The sequence below is a fragment of the Phyllobates terribilis genome, unplaced genomic scaffold (assembly GCF_046119375.1).
Source record: "Phyllobates terribilis strain yellow unplaced genomic scaffold, ASM4611937v1 Scaffold_2__4_contigs__length_985480577, whole genome shotgun sequence".
In the NCBI taxonomy this organism is placed as follows: Eukaryota; Metazoa; Chordata; class Amphibia; order Anura; family Dendrobatidae; genus Phyllobates; species Phyllobates terribilis.
In genome coordinates, this window is record NW_027362762.1 from 10,183,065 (window position 1) to 10,203,165 (window position 20,101).

Genomic DNA, 20,101 nt, shown 5'->3' on the forward strand with positions numbered 1-20,101 from the left:
TCGCACCGCCAGCGTCCACTGAGAGACGGGACAGAAGAGGTGATGGACGCTGAGGAGAAGGAGGCAGGATTAGGTGAGTATAAAGATTTTTTTTATTTTTGGGTGTTGTGGGGGATCATCATACTATATGGGGGCTGTTTGTGGGGGATTATCCTGCTACATGGGGGCTGTTTGTGGGGGATCATCATACTATATGGGGGCTGTTTGTGGGGGATCATCATACTATATGGAGGCTGTTTGTGGGGGATGATTCTGCTATATGGGGGCTGTTTGTGGGGGATCATCATACTATATGGGGGCTGTTTGTGGGTGATGATTCTGCTATATGGGGGCTGTTTGTGGGGGACCATAATACTATATGGGGGCTGTTTGTGGGGGATCATCCTGCTATATGGGGGCTGTTTGTGGAGGACCATCATTCTATATAGAGGACTGTTTGTGGAGGACCATCATTCTATATAGAGGACTGTTTGTGGGGGACCATCATACTATATGGGGGCTGTTTGTGGGGGATCATCCTGCTATATGAGTGCTGTTTGTGGGGGACCATCATACTATGTGGGGGGTTATTTGTGGGGGACCATCATACTATATGGAGGCTGTTTGTGGGGGACCATCATACTATATGGAGGCTGTTTGTGGGGGACCATCATACTATATGGAGGCTGTTTGTGGGGGACTATCATACTATATGGGGGCTCTTTGTGGGGGACCATCATACTACATGGGGGCTGTTTGTGCGGGACCATCATACTATATGGGGGCTGTTTGTGGGGGACCATCCTGCTATATGGGGGCTGTTTGTGGAGGACCATCATTCTATATAGAGGACTGGACTGTTTGTGGGGGACCATCATACTATATGGAGGCTGTTTGTGGGGGACCATCATACTGTATGGAGGCTGTTTGTGGGGGACCATCATACTATATGGAGGCTGTTTGTGGGGGACCATCATACTATATGTGGTCTGTTTATGGGGGACCATCATAGTATATGGGGAGCTGTTTGGGGTAACCATCATACTATATAGGGGTCTGTGGGGGATCTTCATCTTGTGTGGGGGCTGTGGTGGACAGTATACTGTGTGGAGGTCTATGGGGCACATTATACTATGTGGTGGGCTGTGGTGACCTTCATACTGTATGGGGTGATTATGGGGGACATTTAATGGGGTGTGTGCTTTTATACGCCAGGGCTGAATTTCAGTCCCAGTCCGTCACTGGGGGGCACATGGGCTGCCGGTGTCAGGGGGGGCACATGAACTGCCGGTGTCGGGGGCTACATGTCAGTGGTGGGATCATGAATGCACATGTCCTGCTCTATAGTGACAGAGAAGATGCCGCCATCACTCCGGGTTCTCTGTAGATTTGATAACACTTTTCTAACATAACAATGGGTAACGATGGAGTGTGGATCACGTCTGCGGTTACCTATGTGATGGATGGGATTTTAATGGACATGAAATAAACTAAGAATTTTGAGGGTCTTCGCTGCTGGATTGGCTTCTTTATCTACAATATTACCAGTGGTTACAATTACACCCCCCACATGTTGATGTAGTAGATTAATAAATGATAAGATGAAGCTTATACAGTAATATGGACCCTATGTGGGCTGGGGGGCCGGGGGCCATATTACCGCCATCCACAGATAAACATGGCGGACGCTTCTGCCGGCTGCTTGTGTTAAACACTTCGAGGCCTCGGATGGGGAATTTTCTTGATTTCATTCTCTATAAATCAACAACGTTAATTAACGATGGAAAGATTCTCCCATAGCTACAAGGTAACATTATCCGCTGCCAACGAGCCTGATAAATCTCACTTCTGCCGCTATATTTAGAGAAGGCATTAAATCAGCACAATGCAGCTAATTACCAAGAAGAGAGAAAACTGGGGGCCGCGCGCCTCGCCACTCCAGACTAAATGCCCAGAGCCACGCCACTCCAGACTAAATGCCCAGAGCCACGCCACTCCAGACTAAATGCCCAGAGCCACGCCACTCCAGACTAAATGCCCAGAGCCACGCCACTCCAGACTAAATGCCGAGAGCCACGCCACTCCAGACTAAATGCCCAGAGCCACGCCACTCCAAACTAAATGCCGAGAGCCACGCCACTCCAGACTAAATGCCCAGAGCCACGCCACTCCAGACTAAATGCCCAGAGCCACGCCACTCCAGACTAAATGCCAAGAGCCACGCCACTCCAGACTAAATGCCCAGAGCCACGCCACTCCAAACTAAATGCCGAGAGCCACGCCACTCCAGACTAAATGCCCAGAGCCACGCCACTCCAGACTAAATGCCCAGAGCCACGCCACTCCAGACTAAATGCCCAGAGCCACGCCACTCCAGACTAAATGCCCAGAGCCACGCCACTCCAGACTAAATGCCGAGAGCCACGCCACTCCAGACTAAATGCCCAGAGCCACGCCACTCCAAACTAAATGCCGAGAGCCACGCCACTCCAGACTAAATGCCGAGAGCCACGCCACTCCAGACTAAATGCCCAGAGCCACGCCACTCCAAACTAAATGCCGAGAGCCACGCCACTCCAGACTAAATGCCGAGAGCCACGCCACTCCAGACTAAATGCCCAGATCAACGCCACTCCAGACTAAATGACGAGAGCCACGCCACTCCGGACTAAATGCCCAGAGCCACGCCACTCCAGACTAAATGACGAGAGCCACGCCACTCCAGACTAAATGACGAGAGCCACGCCACTCCGGACTAAATGCCCAGAGCCACGCCACTCCAGACTAAATGCCCAGAGCCACGCCACTCCAGACTAAATGACGAGAGCCACGCCACTCCAGACTAAATGCCCAGAGCCACGCCACTCCAAACTAAATGCCCAGAGCCACGCCACTCCGGACTAAATGCCCAGAGCCACGCCTCTCCGGACTAAATGCCCAGAGCCACGCCACTCCAGACTAAATGCCGAGAGCCACGCCACTCTGGACTAAATGCCCAGAGCCACGCCACTCCGGACTAAATGCAGAGAGCCACGCCACTCCGGACTAAATTCCCAGAGCCCCGCCACTCCGGACTAAATGCCCAGAGCCACGCCACTCCAGACTAAATGCCGAGAGCCACGCCACTCCGGACTAAATGCCCAGAGCCACGCCACTCCAGACTAAATGCCCAGAGCCACGCCACTCCAGACTAAATGCCCAGAGCCACGCCACTCCAGACTAAATGCACAGAGCCACGCCACTCCAGACTAAATGCCCAGAACCACGCCACTCCAGACTAAATGCCCAGAACCACGCCACTCTGGACTAAATGCCGAGAGCCACACCACTCCAGACTAAATGCCCAGAGCCACGCCACTCCAGACTAAATGCCGAGAGCCACGCCACTCCCGACTAAATGCCTAGAGCCACGCCACTCCAGACTAAATGCCCAGAGCCACGCTACTCCAGACTAAATGCCCAGAGCCACGCCACTCCAGACTAAATGCCCAGAGCCACGCCACTCCAGACTAAATGCCCAGAGCCACGCCACTCCGGACTAAATGCCGAGAGCCACGCCACTCCTGACTAAATGCCGAGAGCCACACCACTCCAGACTAAATGCCCAGAGCCACGCCACTCCAGACTAAATGCCCAGAACCACGCCACTCCAGACTAAATGCCGAGAGCCACGCCACTCCAGACTAAATGCCCAGAGCCACGCCACTCCAGACTAAATGCCCAGAGCCACGCCACTCCAGACTAAATGCCCAGAACCACGCCACTCCAGACTAAATGCCGAGAGCCACGCCACTCCAGACTAAATGCCCAGAGCCACGCCACTCCAGACTAAATGCCCAGAGCCATGCCACTCCAGACTAAATGCCTAGAGCCACGCCACTCCAGACTAAATGCCCAGAGCCACGCCACTCTGGACTAAATGCCCAGAGCCACGCCACTCCAGACTAAATGCCCAGAGCCATGCCACTCCAGACTAAATGCCCAGAGCCACGCCACTCCAGACTAAATGCCCAGAGCCACGCCACTCCGGACTAAATGCAGAGAGCCACGCCACTCCAGACTAAATGCCGAGAGCCACGCCACTCCGGACTAAATGCCGAGAGCCACGCCACTCCAGACTAAATGCCGAGAGCCATGCCACTCCGGACTAAATGCCCAGAGCCTCGCCACTCTGGACTAAATGCCCAGAGCCACGCCACTCCGGACTAAATGCCGAGAGCCACGCCACTCCGGACTAAATGCCCAGAACCACGCCACTCCAGATTAAATGCCCAGAGCCACGCCACTCCAGACTAAATGCTCAGAACCACACCACTCCGGACTAAATGCCGAGAGCCACGCCACTCCAGACTAAATGCCAAGAGCCACGCCACTCCAGACTAAATGCTCAGAGCCATGCCACTCCAGAATAAATGCCCAGAGCCACGCCACTCCGGACTGAATGCCCAGAGCCACGCCACTCCGGACTAAGTGCCCAGAGCCACGCCACTCCAGACTAAATGCCGAGAGCCACGCCACTCCGGACTAAATGCCGAGAGCCACGCCACTCCCGACTAAATGCCCAGAGCCACGCCACTCTGGACTAAATGCCCAGAGCCACGCCACTCCGGACTAAATGCCCAGAGCCACGCCACTCCGGACTAAATGCCCAGAGCCACGCCACTCCGGACTAAATGCCCAGAGCCACGCCACTCCGGACTAAATGCCGAGAGCCACGCCACTCCGGACTAAATGCCGAGAGCCACGCCACTCCGGACTAAATGCCGAGAGCCACGCCACTCCGGACTGAATGAATGAATTATAAAGAATTGAGCACAGCCCCTCCGGGTTAGTTCTGCGGGGAGGGTGAGGGGGCATTAGAGAGCAATTTTACAAAAATGCACTGGGTGTCAACTGCAAATCGCCCTGACAGTAGGTCTGTCCCTTCCAGACGTGGGCGGACGAGCGCTCGCTGCCTGTAACACGCTGCACAGCACTGTCTTCGCCTCTCCTGGGCTTAGGAGATGTACACATAGGGCAGATTGAAATCCCGCTACTTCTGTCTGCAAAAACTCCACCAAAACTTAGTTTTCTGCTTCGGACTTGCAAATTTGCCGAGGAGCAACTGGGGTCCAACAAGAATCTAAATTGTTACCATGAAGCCCGACCTGAGACTCTACACAATGCAACAAGATGTAGGATGTGCTGGATCCCTCCGGAGGATGAGCCGGGTGGTTCTTCCAGCAGAGTCCGTCCATCCCTCATAGTTAGCAGGAGGCGATTCCTACAAGTCAGGACGACGGAGTTTATTGTATATTATTTACGGCTTTTTATCCAGGTGTCTCCTGGGCGTCCGACATCCAGCAGCTTCTCCATCCCCTCTGCATCCAGAGTAAATGAGCCAAAGCCAGTTAGTGCACTGAGAACACCTGCTCCATCCCATAGAGACGGCTCCACCATTATCCTCCGCCAGCAGATCGCTCTATTATAGCAGCCGCCGCGGTGCTAAGCCCAGACAGCTCCGAGGATCCAACCGTAATAATGAAACATTGTATCTCCGCTCACTGAATGTGATCATTGTGCAAGTGTCAAAGCACAAAGGCATCACACGGCATCACGCCATTCTGCCCATCCTCAATGACGAAGACGATCCAAAAGAACAAAGATTATTCCCAAAAGTCATAGGTTGTAGCAAACCAAAAATATCTCCAACCACAAGTGTTATAAAACGTGCAAAACCAGAACAACTAGAGAATCATCTGTACTACCAAAATTATAATATCACCCCAATGTGCAAAAATATAACAACTATAATACTGCCCCTATGTACAATAATATAACTACTATAATACTGACCCTATGTACAAGAATATAACTACTATAACACTGCCCCCTATGTACAAGAATATAACTACTATAATACTGCCCCCTATGTACAAGAATATAACTACTATAAAACTGCCCCTATGTACGAGAATATAACTACTATAATACTGCCCCCTATGTACAAGAATATAACTACTATAATACTGCCCCTATGCACAAGAATATAACTACTATAATACTGCCCCTATGTACAAGAATATAACTACTATAATACTGCCCCTATGTACAAGAATATAACTACTATAATACTGCCCCCTATGTACAAAAATATAACTACTATAATACTGCCCCTATGTATAAGAATATAACTACTATAATACTGCTCCTATGTACAAGAATATAACTACTATAATACTGCTCCTATGTACAAGAATATAACTACTATAATACTGCCCCCTATGTACAAGAATATAACTACTATAATACTGCCTCCTATGTACAAGAATATAACTACTATAAAACTGCCCCTATGTACAAGAATATAACTACTAAAATACTGCCCCTATGTACAAGAATATAACTACTATAATACTGCCCCTATGTACAAGAATATAACTACTAAAATACTGCCCCTATGTACAAGAATATAACTACTATAATACTGCCCCTATGTACGAGAATATAACTACTATAATACTGCCCCCTATGTACAAGAATATAACTACTATAATACTGCCTCCTATGTACAAGAATATAACTACTATAATACTGCTCCTATGTACAAGAATATAACTACTATAATACTGTTTCTATGTACAAGAATATAACTACTATAATACTGCTCCTATGTACAAGAATATAACTACTATAATACTGCTCCTATGTACAAGAATATAACTACTATAATACAGCTCCTATGTACAAGAATATAACTACTATAATACTGCTCCTATGTACAAGAATATAACTACTATAATACTGCCCCCTATGTACAAGAATATAACTACTATAATACTGCTATGTACAAGAATATAACTACTATAATACTGCTCCTATGTACAAGAATATAACTACTATAATACTGCCCCCTATGTACAAGAATATAACTACTATAATACTGCCCATTATGTACAAGAATATAACTACTATAATACTGCCCCCTATGTACAAGAATATAACTACTATAATACTGCCCCTATGTACAAGTATATAACTACTATAATACTGCCCCTATGTACAAGAATATAACTATTATAATACTGCTCCCTATGTACAGGAATATAACTACTATAATACTGCCCCTATGTACAAGAATATAACTACTATAATACTGCTCCTATGTACAAGAATATAACTACTATAATACTGCCCCCTATGTACGAGAATATAACTACTATAATACTGCTATGTACAAGAATATAACTACTATAATACTGCTCCTATGTACAAGAATATAACTACTATAATACTGCCCCCTATGTACAAGAATATAACTACTATAATACTGCCCCCTATGTACAAGAATATAACTACTATAATACTGCCCCCTATGTACAAGAATATAACTACTATAATACTGCCCCTATGTACAAGAATATAACTACTATAATACTGCCCCTATGTACAAGAATATAACTACTATAATACTGCTCCTATATACAAGAATATAACTACTATAATACTGCTCCTATGTACAAGAATATAACTACTATAATACTGCCCCCTATGTACAAGAATATAACTACTATAATACTGCCTCCTATATACAAGAATATAACTACTATAATACTGCCTCCTATGTACAAGAATATAACTACTATAATACTGCCCCTGTGTACAAGAATATAACTACTATAATACTGCTCCTATGTACAAGAATATAACTACTATAATACTGCTCCCTATGTACAAGAATATAACTACTATAATACTGCCCCCTATGTACAAGAATATAACTACTATAATACTGCTCCTATGTACAAGAATATAACTACTATAATACTGCTCCCTATGTACAGGAATATAACGACTATAATACTGCTCCCTATGTACAAGAATATAACTACTATAATACTGCTCCTATGTACAAGAATATAACTACTATAATACTGCCCCCTATGTACTAGAATATAACTACTATAATACTGCCCCTATGTACAATAATATAACTACTATAATACTGCTCCCTATGTACAAGAATATAACTACTATAATACTACCCCCTATGTACAAGAATATAACTACTATAATACTGCCTCCTATGTACAAGAATATAACTACTATAATACTACCCCCTATGTACAAGAATATAACCACTATAATACTGCCTCCTATGTACAAGAATATAACTACTATAATACTGCCCCTATGTACAAGAATATAACTACTATAATACTGCCCCTGTGTACAAGAATATAACTACTATAATACTGCTCCTATGTACAAGAATATAACTACTATAATACTGCTCCCTATGTACAAGATTATAACTACTATAATACTGCCCCCTATGTACAAGAATATAACTACTATAATACTACCCCCTATGTACAAGAATATAACTACTATAATACTGCCTCCTATGTACAAGAATATAACTACTATAATACTGCCTCCTATGTACAAGAATATAACTACTATAATACTGCCCCTATGTACAAGAATATAACTACTATAATACTGCTCCCTATGTACAAGAATATAACGACTATAATACTGCTCCCTATGTACAAGAATATAACTACTATAATACTGCTCCTATGTACAAGAATATAACTACTATAATACTACCCCCTATGTACAAGAATATAACTACTATAATACTGCCTCCTATGTACAAGAATATAACTACTATAATACTGCCCCTATGTACAAGAATATAACTACTATAATACTGCTCCTATGTAAAAGAATATAACTACTATAATACTGCTCCCTATGTACAAGAATATAACTACTATAATACTGCCCAATATGTACAAGAATATAACTACTATAATACTGCTCCTATGTACAAGAATATAACTACTATAATACTGCTCCCTATGTACAAGAATATAACTACTATAATACTGCTCCTATGTACAAGAATATAACTACTATAATACTGCTCCCTATGTACAAGAATATAACTACTATAATACTGCCCCCTATGTACAAGAATATAATTACTATAATACTGCTCCCTATGTACAAGAAAATAACTACTATAATACTGCTCCCTATGTACAGGAATATAACTACTATAATACTGCCCCCTATGTACAAGAATATAACGACAATAATACTGCTCCCTATGTACAAGAATATAACTACTATAATACTGCCCCCTATGTACAAGAATATAACTACTATAATACTGCTCCTATATACTAGAATATAACTACTAAAATACTGCTCCTATGTACAAGAATATAACTACTATAATACTGCTCCTATGTACAAGAATATAACTACTATAATACTGTCCCCTATGTACAAGAATATAACTACTATAATACTGCTCCTATGTATAAGAATATAACTACTATAATACTGCTCCTATGTACAAGAATATAACTACTATAATACCGCCCCTATGTACAAGAATATAACTACTATAATACTTCTCCTATGTACAATAATATAACTACTATAATACTGCTCCCTATGTACAGGAATATAACTACTATAATACTGCTCCTATATACAAGAATATAACTACTATAATACTGCCCCCTATGTACAAGCATATAGCTACTATAATACTGCCCCCTATGTACAAGAATATAACTACTATAAAACTGCCCCTATGTACGAGAATATAACTACTATAATACTGCCCCCTATGTACAAGAATATAACTACTATAATACTGCCCCTATGTACAAGAATATAACTACTATAATACTGCCCCTATGTACAAGAATATAACTACTATAATACTGCCCCCTATGTACAAAAATATAACTACTATAATACTGCCCCTATGTATAAGAATATAACTACTATAATACTGCTCCTATGTACAAGAATATAACTACTATAATACTGCTCCTATGTACAAGAATATAACTACTATAATACTGCCCCCTATGTACAAGAATATAACTACTATAATACTGCCTCCTATGTACAAGAATATAACTACTATAAAACTGCCCCTATGTACGAGAATATAACTACTATAATACTGCCCGCTATGTACAAGAATATAACTACTATAATACTGCCCCTATGCACAAGAATATAACTACTATAATACTGCCCCTAAGTACAAGAATATAACTACTATAATACTGCCCCCTATGTACAAAAATATAACTACTATAATACTGCCCCTATGTATAAGAATATAACTACTATAATACTGCTCCTATGTACAAGAATATAACTACTATAATACTGCTCCTATGTACAAGAATATAACTACTATAATACTGCCCCCTATGTACAAGAATATAACTACTATAATACTGCCTCCTATGTACAAGAATATAACTACTATAAAACTGCCCCTATGTACAAGAATATAACTACTAAAATACTGCCCCCTATGTACAAGAATATAACTACTATAATACTGCCTCCTATGTACAAGAATATAACTACTATAATACTGCCTCCTATATACAAGAATATAACTACTATAATACTGCCTCCTATGTACAAGAATATAACTACTATAATACTGCCCCTGTGTACAAGAATATAACTACTATAATACTGCTCCTATGTACAAGAATATAACTACTATAATACTGCTCCCTATGTACAAGAATATAACTACTATAATACTGCCCCCTATGTACAAGAATATAACTACTATAATACTGCTCCTATGTACAAGAATATAACTACTATAATACTGCCTCCTATGTACAAGAATATAACTACTATAATACTGCCCCTGTGTACAAGAATATAACTACTATAATACTGCTCCTATGTACAAGAATATAACTACTATAATACTGCTCCCTATGTACAAGAATATAACTACTATAATACTGCCCCCTATGTACAAGAATATAACTACTATAATACTGCTCCTATGTACAAGAATATAACTACTATAATACTGCTCCCTATGTACAGGAATATAACGACTATAATACTGCTCCCTATGTACAAGAATATAACTACTATAATACTGCTCCTATGTACAAGAATATAACTACTATAATACTGCCCCCTATGTACTAGAATATAACTACTATAATACTGCCCCTATGTACAATAATATAACTACTATAATACTGCTCCCTATGTACAAGAATATAACTACTATAATACTACCCCCTATGTACAAGAATATAACTACTATAATACTGCCTCCTATGTACAAGAATATAACTACTATAATACTACCCCCTATGTACAAGAATATAACTACTATAATACTGCCTCCTATGTACAAGAATATAACTACTATAATACTGCCCCTATGTACAAGAATATAACTACTATAATACTGCCCCTGTGTACAAGAATATAACTACTATAATACTGCTCCTATGTACAAGAATATAACTACTATAATACTGCTCCCTATGTACAAGAATATAACTACTATAATACTGCCCCCTATGTACAAGAATATAACTACTATAATACTACCCCCTATGTACAAGAATATAACTACTATAATACTGCCTCCTATGTACAAGAATATAACTACTATAATACTGCCTCCTATGTACAAGAATATAACTACTATAATACTGCCCCTATGTACAAGAATATAACTACTATAATACTGCTCCCTATGTACAAGAATATAACGACTATAATACTGCTCCCTATGTACAAGAATATAACTACTATAATACTGCTCCTATGTACAAGAATATAACTACTATAATACTACCCCCTATGTACAAGAATATAACTACTATAATACTGCCTCCTATGTACAAGAATATAACTACTATAATACTGCCCCTGTGTACAAGAATATAACTACTATAATACTGCTCCTATGTACAAGAATATAACTACTATAATACTGCTCCCTATGTACAAGAATATAACTACTATAATACTGCCCCCTATGTACAAGAATATAACTACTATAATACTGCTCCTATGTACAAGAATATAACTACTATAATACTGCCTCCTATGTACAAGAATATAACTACTATAATACTGCCCCTGTGTACAAGAATATAACTACTATAATACTGCTCCTATGTACAAGAATATAACTACTATAATACTGCTCCCTATGTACAAGAATATAACTACTATAATACTGCCCCCTATGTACAAGAATATAACTACTATAATACTGCTCCTATGTACAAGAATATAACTACTATAATACTGCTCCCTATGTACAGGAATATAACGACTATAATACTGCTCCCTATGTACAAGAATATAACTACTATAATACTGCTCCTATGTACAAGAATATAACTACTATAATACTGCCCCCTATGTACTAGAATATAACTACTATAATACTGCCCCTATGTACAATAATATAACTACTATAATACTGCTCCCTATGTACAAGAATATAACTACTATAATACTACCCCCTATGTACAAGAATATAACTACTATAATACTGCCTCCTATGTACAAGAATATAACTACTATAATACTACCCCCTATGTACAAGAATATAACTACTATAATACTGCCTCCTATGTACAAGAATATAACTACTATAATACTGCCCCTATGTACAAGAATATAACTACTATAATACTGCCCCTGTGTACAAGAATATAACTACTATAATACTGCTCCTATGTACAAGAATATAACTACTATAATACTGCTCCCTATGTACAAGAATATAACTACTATAATACTGCCCCCTATGTACAAGAATATAACTACTATAATACTACCCCCTATGTACAAGAATATAACTACTATAATACTGCCTCCTATGTACAAGAATATAACTACTATAATACTGCCTCCTATGTACAAGAATATAACTACTATAATACTGCCCCTATGTACAAGAATATAACTACTATAATACTGCTCCCTATGTACAAGAATATAACGACTATAATACTGCTCCCTATGTACAAGAATATAACTACTATAATACTGCTCCTATGTACAAGAATATAACTACTATAATACTACCCCCTATGTACAAGAATATAACTACTATAATACTGCCTCCTATGTACAAGAATATAACTACTATAATACTGCCCCTATGTACAAGAATATAACTACTATAATACTGCTCCTATGTAAAAGAATATAACTACTATAATACTGCTCCCTATGTACAAGAATATAACTACTATAATACTGCCCAATATGTACAAGAATATAACTACTATAATACTGCTCCTATGTACAAGAATATAACTACTATAATACTGCTCCCTATGTACAAGAATATAACTACTATAATACTGCTCCTATGTACAAGAATATAACTACTATAATACTGCTCCCTATGTACAAGAATATAACTACTATAATACTGCCCCCTATGTACAAGAATATAATTACTATAATACTGCTCCCTATGTACAAGAAAATAACTACTATAATACTGCTCCCTATGTACAGGAATATAACTACTATAATACTGCCCCCTATGTACAAGAATATAGCGACTATAATACTGCTCCCTATGTACAAGAATATAACTACTATAATACTGCCCCCTATGTACAAGAATATAACTACTATAATACTGCTCCTATATACTAGAATATAACTACTAAAATACTGCTCCTATGTACAAGAATATAACTACTATAATACTGCTCCTATGTACAAGAATATAACTACTATAATACTGTCCCCTATGTACAAGAATATAACTACTATAATACTGCTCCTATGTACAAGAATATAACTACTATAATACTGCTCCTATGTACAAGAATATAACTACTATAATACCGCCCCTATGTACAAGAATATAACTACTATAATACTTCTCCTATGTACAATAATATAACTACTATAATACTGCTCCCTATGTACAGGAATATAACTACTATAATACTGCTCCTATATACAAGAATATAACTACTATAATACTGCCCCCTATGTACAAGCATATAGCTACTATAATACTGCCCCCTATGTACAAGAATATAACTACTATAAAACTGCCCCTATGTACGAGAATATAACTACTATAATACTGCCCCCTATGTACAAGAATATAACTACTATAATACTGCCCCTATGTACAAGAATATAACTACTATAATACTGCCCCTATGTACAAGAATATAACTACTATAATACTGCCCCCTATGTACAAAAATATAACTACTATAATACTGCCCCTATGTATAAGAATATAACTACTATAATACTGCTCCTATGTACAAGAATATAACTACTATAATACTGCTCCTATGTACAAGAATATAACTACTATAATACTGCCCCCTATGTGCAAGAATATAACTACTATAATACTGCCTCCTATGTACAAGAATATAACTACTATAAAACTGCCCCTATGTACGAGAATATAACTACTATAATACTGCCCCCTATGTACAAGAATATAACTACTATAATACTGCCCCTATGCACAAGAATATAACTACTATAATACTGCCCCTATGTACAAGAATATAACTACTATAATACTGCCCCCTATGTACAAAAATATAACTACTATAATACTGCCCCTATGTATAAGAATATAACTACTATAATACTGCTCCTATGTACAAGAATATAACTACTATAATACTGCTCCTATGTACAAGAATATAACTAATATAATACTGCCCCCTATGTACAAGAATATAACTACTATAATACTGCCTCCTATGTACAAGAATATAACTACTATAAAACTGCCCCTATGTACAAGAATATAACTACTAAAATACTGCCCCCTATGTACAAGAATATAACTACTATAATACTGCCTCCTATGTACAAGAATATAACTACTATAATACTGCCTCCTATATACAAGAATATAACTACTATAATACTGCCTCCTATGTACAAGAATATAACTACTATAATACTGCCCCTGTGTACAAGAATATAACTACTATAATACTGCTCCTATGTACAAGAATATAACTACTATAATACTGCTCCCTATGTACAAGAATATAACTACTATAATACTGCCCCCTATGTACAAGAATATAACTACTATAATACTGCTCCTATGTACAAGAATATAACTACTATAATACTGCTCCCTATGTACAGGAATATAACGACTATAATACTGCTCCCTATGTACAAGAATATAACTACTATAATACTGCTCCTATGTACAAGAATATAACTACTATAATACTGCCCCCTATGTACTAGAATATAACTACTATAATACTGCCCCTATGTACAATAATATAACTACTATAATACTGCTCCCTATGTACAAGAATATAACTACTATAATACTACCCCCTATGTACAAGAATATAACTACTATAATACTGCCTCCTATGTACAAGAATATAACTACTATAATACTACCCCCTATGTACAAGAATATAACTACTATAATACTGCCTCCTATGTACAAGAATATAACTACTATAATACTGCCCCTATGTACAAGAATATAACTACTATAATACTGCCCCTGTGTACAAGAATATAACTACTATAATACTGCTCCTATGTACAAGAATATAACTACTATAATACTGCTCCCTATGTACAAGAATATAACTACTATAATACTGCCCCCTATGTACAAGAATATAACTACTATAATACTACCCCCTATGTACAAGAATATAACTACTATAATACTGCCTCCTATGTACAAGAATATAACTACTATAATACTGCCTCCTATGTACAAGAATATAACTACTATAATACTGCCCCTATGTACAAGAATATAACTACTATAATACTGCTCCCTATGTACAAGAATATAACGACTATAATACTGCTCCCTATGTACAAGAATATAACGACTATAATACTGCTCCTATGTACAAGAATATAACTACTATAATACTACCCCCTATGTACAAGAATATAACTACTATAATACTGCCTCCTATGTACAAGAATATAACTACTATAATACTGCCCCTATGTACAAGAATATAACTACTATAATACTGCTCCTATGTAAAAGAATATAACTACTATAATACTGCTCCCTATGTACAAGAATATAACTACTATAATACTGCCCAATATGTACAAGAATATAACTACTATAATACTGCTCCTATGTACAAGAATATAACTACTATAATACTGCTCCCTATGTACAAGAATATAACTACTATAATACTGCTCCTATGTACAAGAATATAACTACTATAATACTGCTCCCTATGTACAAGAATATAACTACTATAATACTGTACCTATGTACAAGAATATAATTACTATAATACTGCTCCCTATGTACAAGAAAATAACTACTATAATACTGCTCCCTATGTACAGGAATATAACTACTATAATACTGCCCCCTATGTACAAGAATATAACGACTATAATACTGCTCCCTATGTACAAGAATATAACTACTATAATACTGCCCCCTATGTACAAGAATATAACTACTATAATACTGCTCCTATATACTAGAATATGACTACTAAAATACTGCTCCTATGTACAAGAATATAACTACTATAATACTGCTCCTATGTACAAGAATATAACTACTATAATACTGTCCCCTATGTACAAGAATATAACTACTATAATACTGCTCCTATGTACAAGAATATAACTACTATAATACCGCCCCTATGTACAAGAATATAACTACTATAATACTTCTCCTATGTACAATAATATAACTACTATAATACTGCTCCCTATGTACAGGAATATAACTACTATAATACTGCTCCTATATACAAGAATATAACTACTATAATACTGCCCCCTATGTACAAGCATATAGCTACTATAATACTGCCCCCTATGTACAAGAATATAACTACTATAATACTGCTCCTATGTACAAGAATATAACTACTATAATACTGCTCCTGTGTACAAGAATATAACTACTATAATACTGCCCCTGTGTACAAGAATATAACTACTATAATACTGCCCCTATGTACAAGAATGTAACTACTAAAATACTGCCCCTATGTACGAGAATATAACTACTATAAAACTGCCCCTATGTACGAGAATATAACTACTATAATACTGCCCCCTATGTACAAGAATATAACTACTATAATACTGCCTCCTATGTACAAGAATATAACTACTATAATACTGCCCCCTATGTACAAGAATATAACAACTATAATACTGCCCCTATGTACAAGAATATAACTACTATAATACTGCTCCTATGTACAAGAATATAACTACTATAATACTGTTCCTATGTACAAGAATGTAACTACTATAATACTGCTCCTATGTACAAGAATATAACTACTATAATACTGCTCCTATGTACAAGAATATAACTACTATAATACTGCTCCTATGTACAAGAATATAACTACTATAATACTGCTCCTATGTACAAGAATATAACTACTATAATACTGCCCCCTATGTACAAGAATATAACTACTATAATACTGCTATGTACAAGAATATAACTACTATAATACTGCTCCTATGTACAAGAATATAACTACTATAATACTGCCCCCTATGTACAAGAATATAACTACTATAATACTGCCCCCTATGTACAAGAATATAACTACTATAATACTGCCCCCTATGTACAAGAATATAACTACTATAATACTGCCCCTATGTACAAGAATATAACTACTATAATACTGCCCCTATGTACAAGAATATAACTATTATAATACTGCTCCCTATGTACAGGAATATAACTACTATAATACTGCCCCTATGTACAAGAATATAACTACTATAATACTGCTCCTATGTACAAGAATATAACTACTATAATACTGCTTCCTATGTACAAGAATATAACTACTATAATACTGCCCCCTATGTACAAGAATATAACTACTATAATACTGCTCCTATGTACAAGAATATAACTACTATAATACTGCTCCTATGTACAAGAATATAACTACTATAATACTGCTCCCTATGTACAGGAATATAACGACTATAATACTGCTCCCTATGTACAAGAATATAACTACTATAATACTGCTCCTATGTACAAGAATATAACTACTATAATACTGCCCCCTATGTACTAGAATATAACTACTATAATACTGCCCCTATGTACAAGAATATAACTACTATAATACTGCTCCCTATGTACAAGAATATAACTACTATAATACTACCCCCTATGTACAAGAATATAACTACTATAATACTGCCTCCTATGTACAAGAATATAACTACTATAATACTGCCCCCTATGTACAAGAATATAACTACTATAATACTGCCTCCTATGTACAAGAATATAACTACTATAATACTGCCTCCTATGTACAAGAATATAACTGCTATAATACTGCCCCTGTGTACAAGAATATAACTACTATAATACTGCCCCTGTGTACAAGAATATAACTACTATAATACTGCTCCTATGTACAAGAATATAACTACTATAATACTGCTCCCTATGTACAAGAATATAACTACTATAATACTGCCCCCTATGTACAAGAATATAACTACTATAATACTGCTCCTATGTACAAGAATATAACTACTATAATACTGCTCCCTATGTACAGGAATATAACGACTATAATACTGCTCCCTATGTACAAGAATATAACTACTATAATACTGCTCCTATGTACAAGAATATAACTACTATAATACTGCTCCCTATGTACAAGAATATAACTACTATAATACTACCCCCTATGTACAAGAATATAACTACTATAATACTGCCTCCTATGTACAAGAATATAACTACTATAATACTGCCCCCTATGTACAAGAATATAACTACTATAATACTGCCTCCTATGTACAAGAATATAACTACTATAATACTGCCTCCTATGTACAAGAATATAACTGCTATAATACTGCCCCTGTGTACAAGAATATAACTACTATAATACTGCCCCTGTGTACAAGAATATAACTACTATAATACTGCTCCTATGTACAAGAATATAACTACTATAATACTGCTCCCTATGTACAAGAATATAACTACTATAATACTGCCCCCTATGTACAAGAATATAACTACTATAATACTGCTCCTATGTACAAGAATATAACTACTATAATACTGCTCCCTATGTACAGGAATATAACGACTATAATACTGCTCCCTATGTACAAGAATATAACTACTATAATACTGCTCCTATGTACAAGAATATAACTACTATAATACTGCCCCCTATGTACTAGAATATAACTACTATAATACTGCCCCTATGTACAAGAATATAACTACTATAATACTGCTCCCTATGTACAAGAATATAACTACTATAATACTACCCCCTATGTACAAGAATATAACTACTATAATACTGCCTCCTATGTACAAGAATATAACTACTATAATACTACCCCCTATGTACAAGAATATAACTACTATAATACTGCCTCCTATGTACAAGAATATAACTACTATAATACTGCCCCTATGTACAAGAATATAACTACTATAATACTGCCCCTGTGTACAAGAATATAACTACTATAATACTGCTCCTATGTACAAGAATATAACTACTATAATACTGCTCCCTATGTACAAGAATATAACTACTATAATACTGCTCCTATGTACAAGAATATAACTACTATAATACTGCTCCCTATGTACAAGATTATAACTACTATAATACTGCCCCCTATGTAGAAGAATATAACTACTATAATACTACCCCCTATGTACAAGAATATAACTACTATAATACTGCCTCCTATGTACAAGAATATAACTACTATAATACTGCCTCCTATGTACAAGAATATAACTACAATAATACTACCCCTATGTACAAGAATATAACTACTATAATACTGCTCCCTATGTACAAGAATATAACTACTATAATACTGCTCCTATGTACAAGAATATAACTACTATAATACTACCCCCTATGTACAAGAATATAACTACTATAATACTGCCTCCTATGTACAAGAATATAACTACTATAATACTGCCCCTATGTACAAGAATATAACTACTATAATACTGCACCTATGTAAAAGAATATAACTACTATAATACTGCTCCCTATGTACAAGAATATAACTACTATAATACTGCCCCCTATGTACAAGAATATAACTACTATAATACTGCTCCTATGTACAAGAATATAACTACTATAATACTGCTCCCTATGTACAAGAATATAACTACTATAATACTGCTCCTATGTACAAGAATATAACTACTATAATACTGCTCCCTATGTACAAGAATATAACTACTATAATACTGCCCCCTATG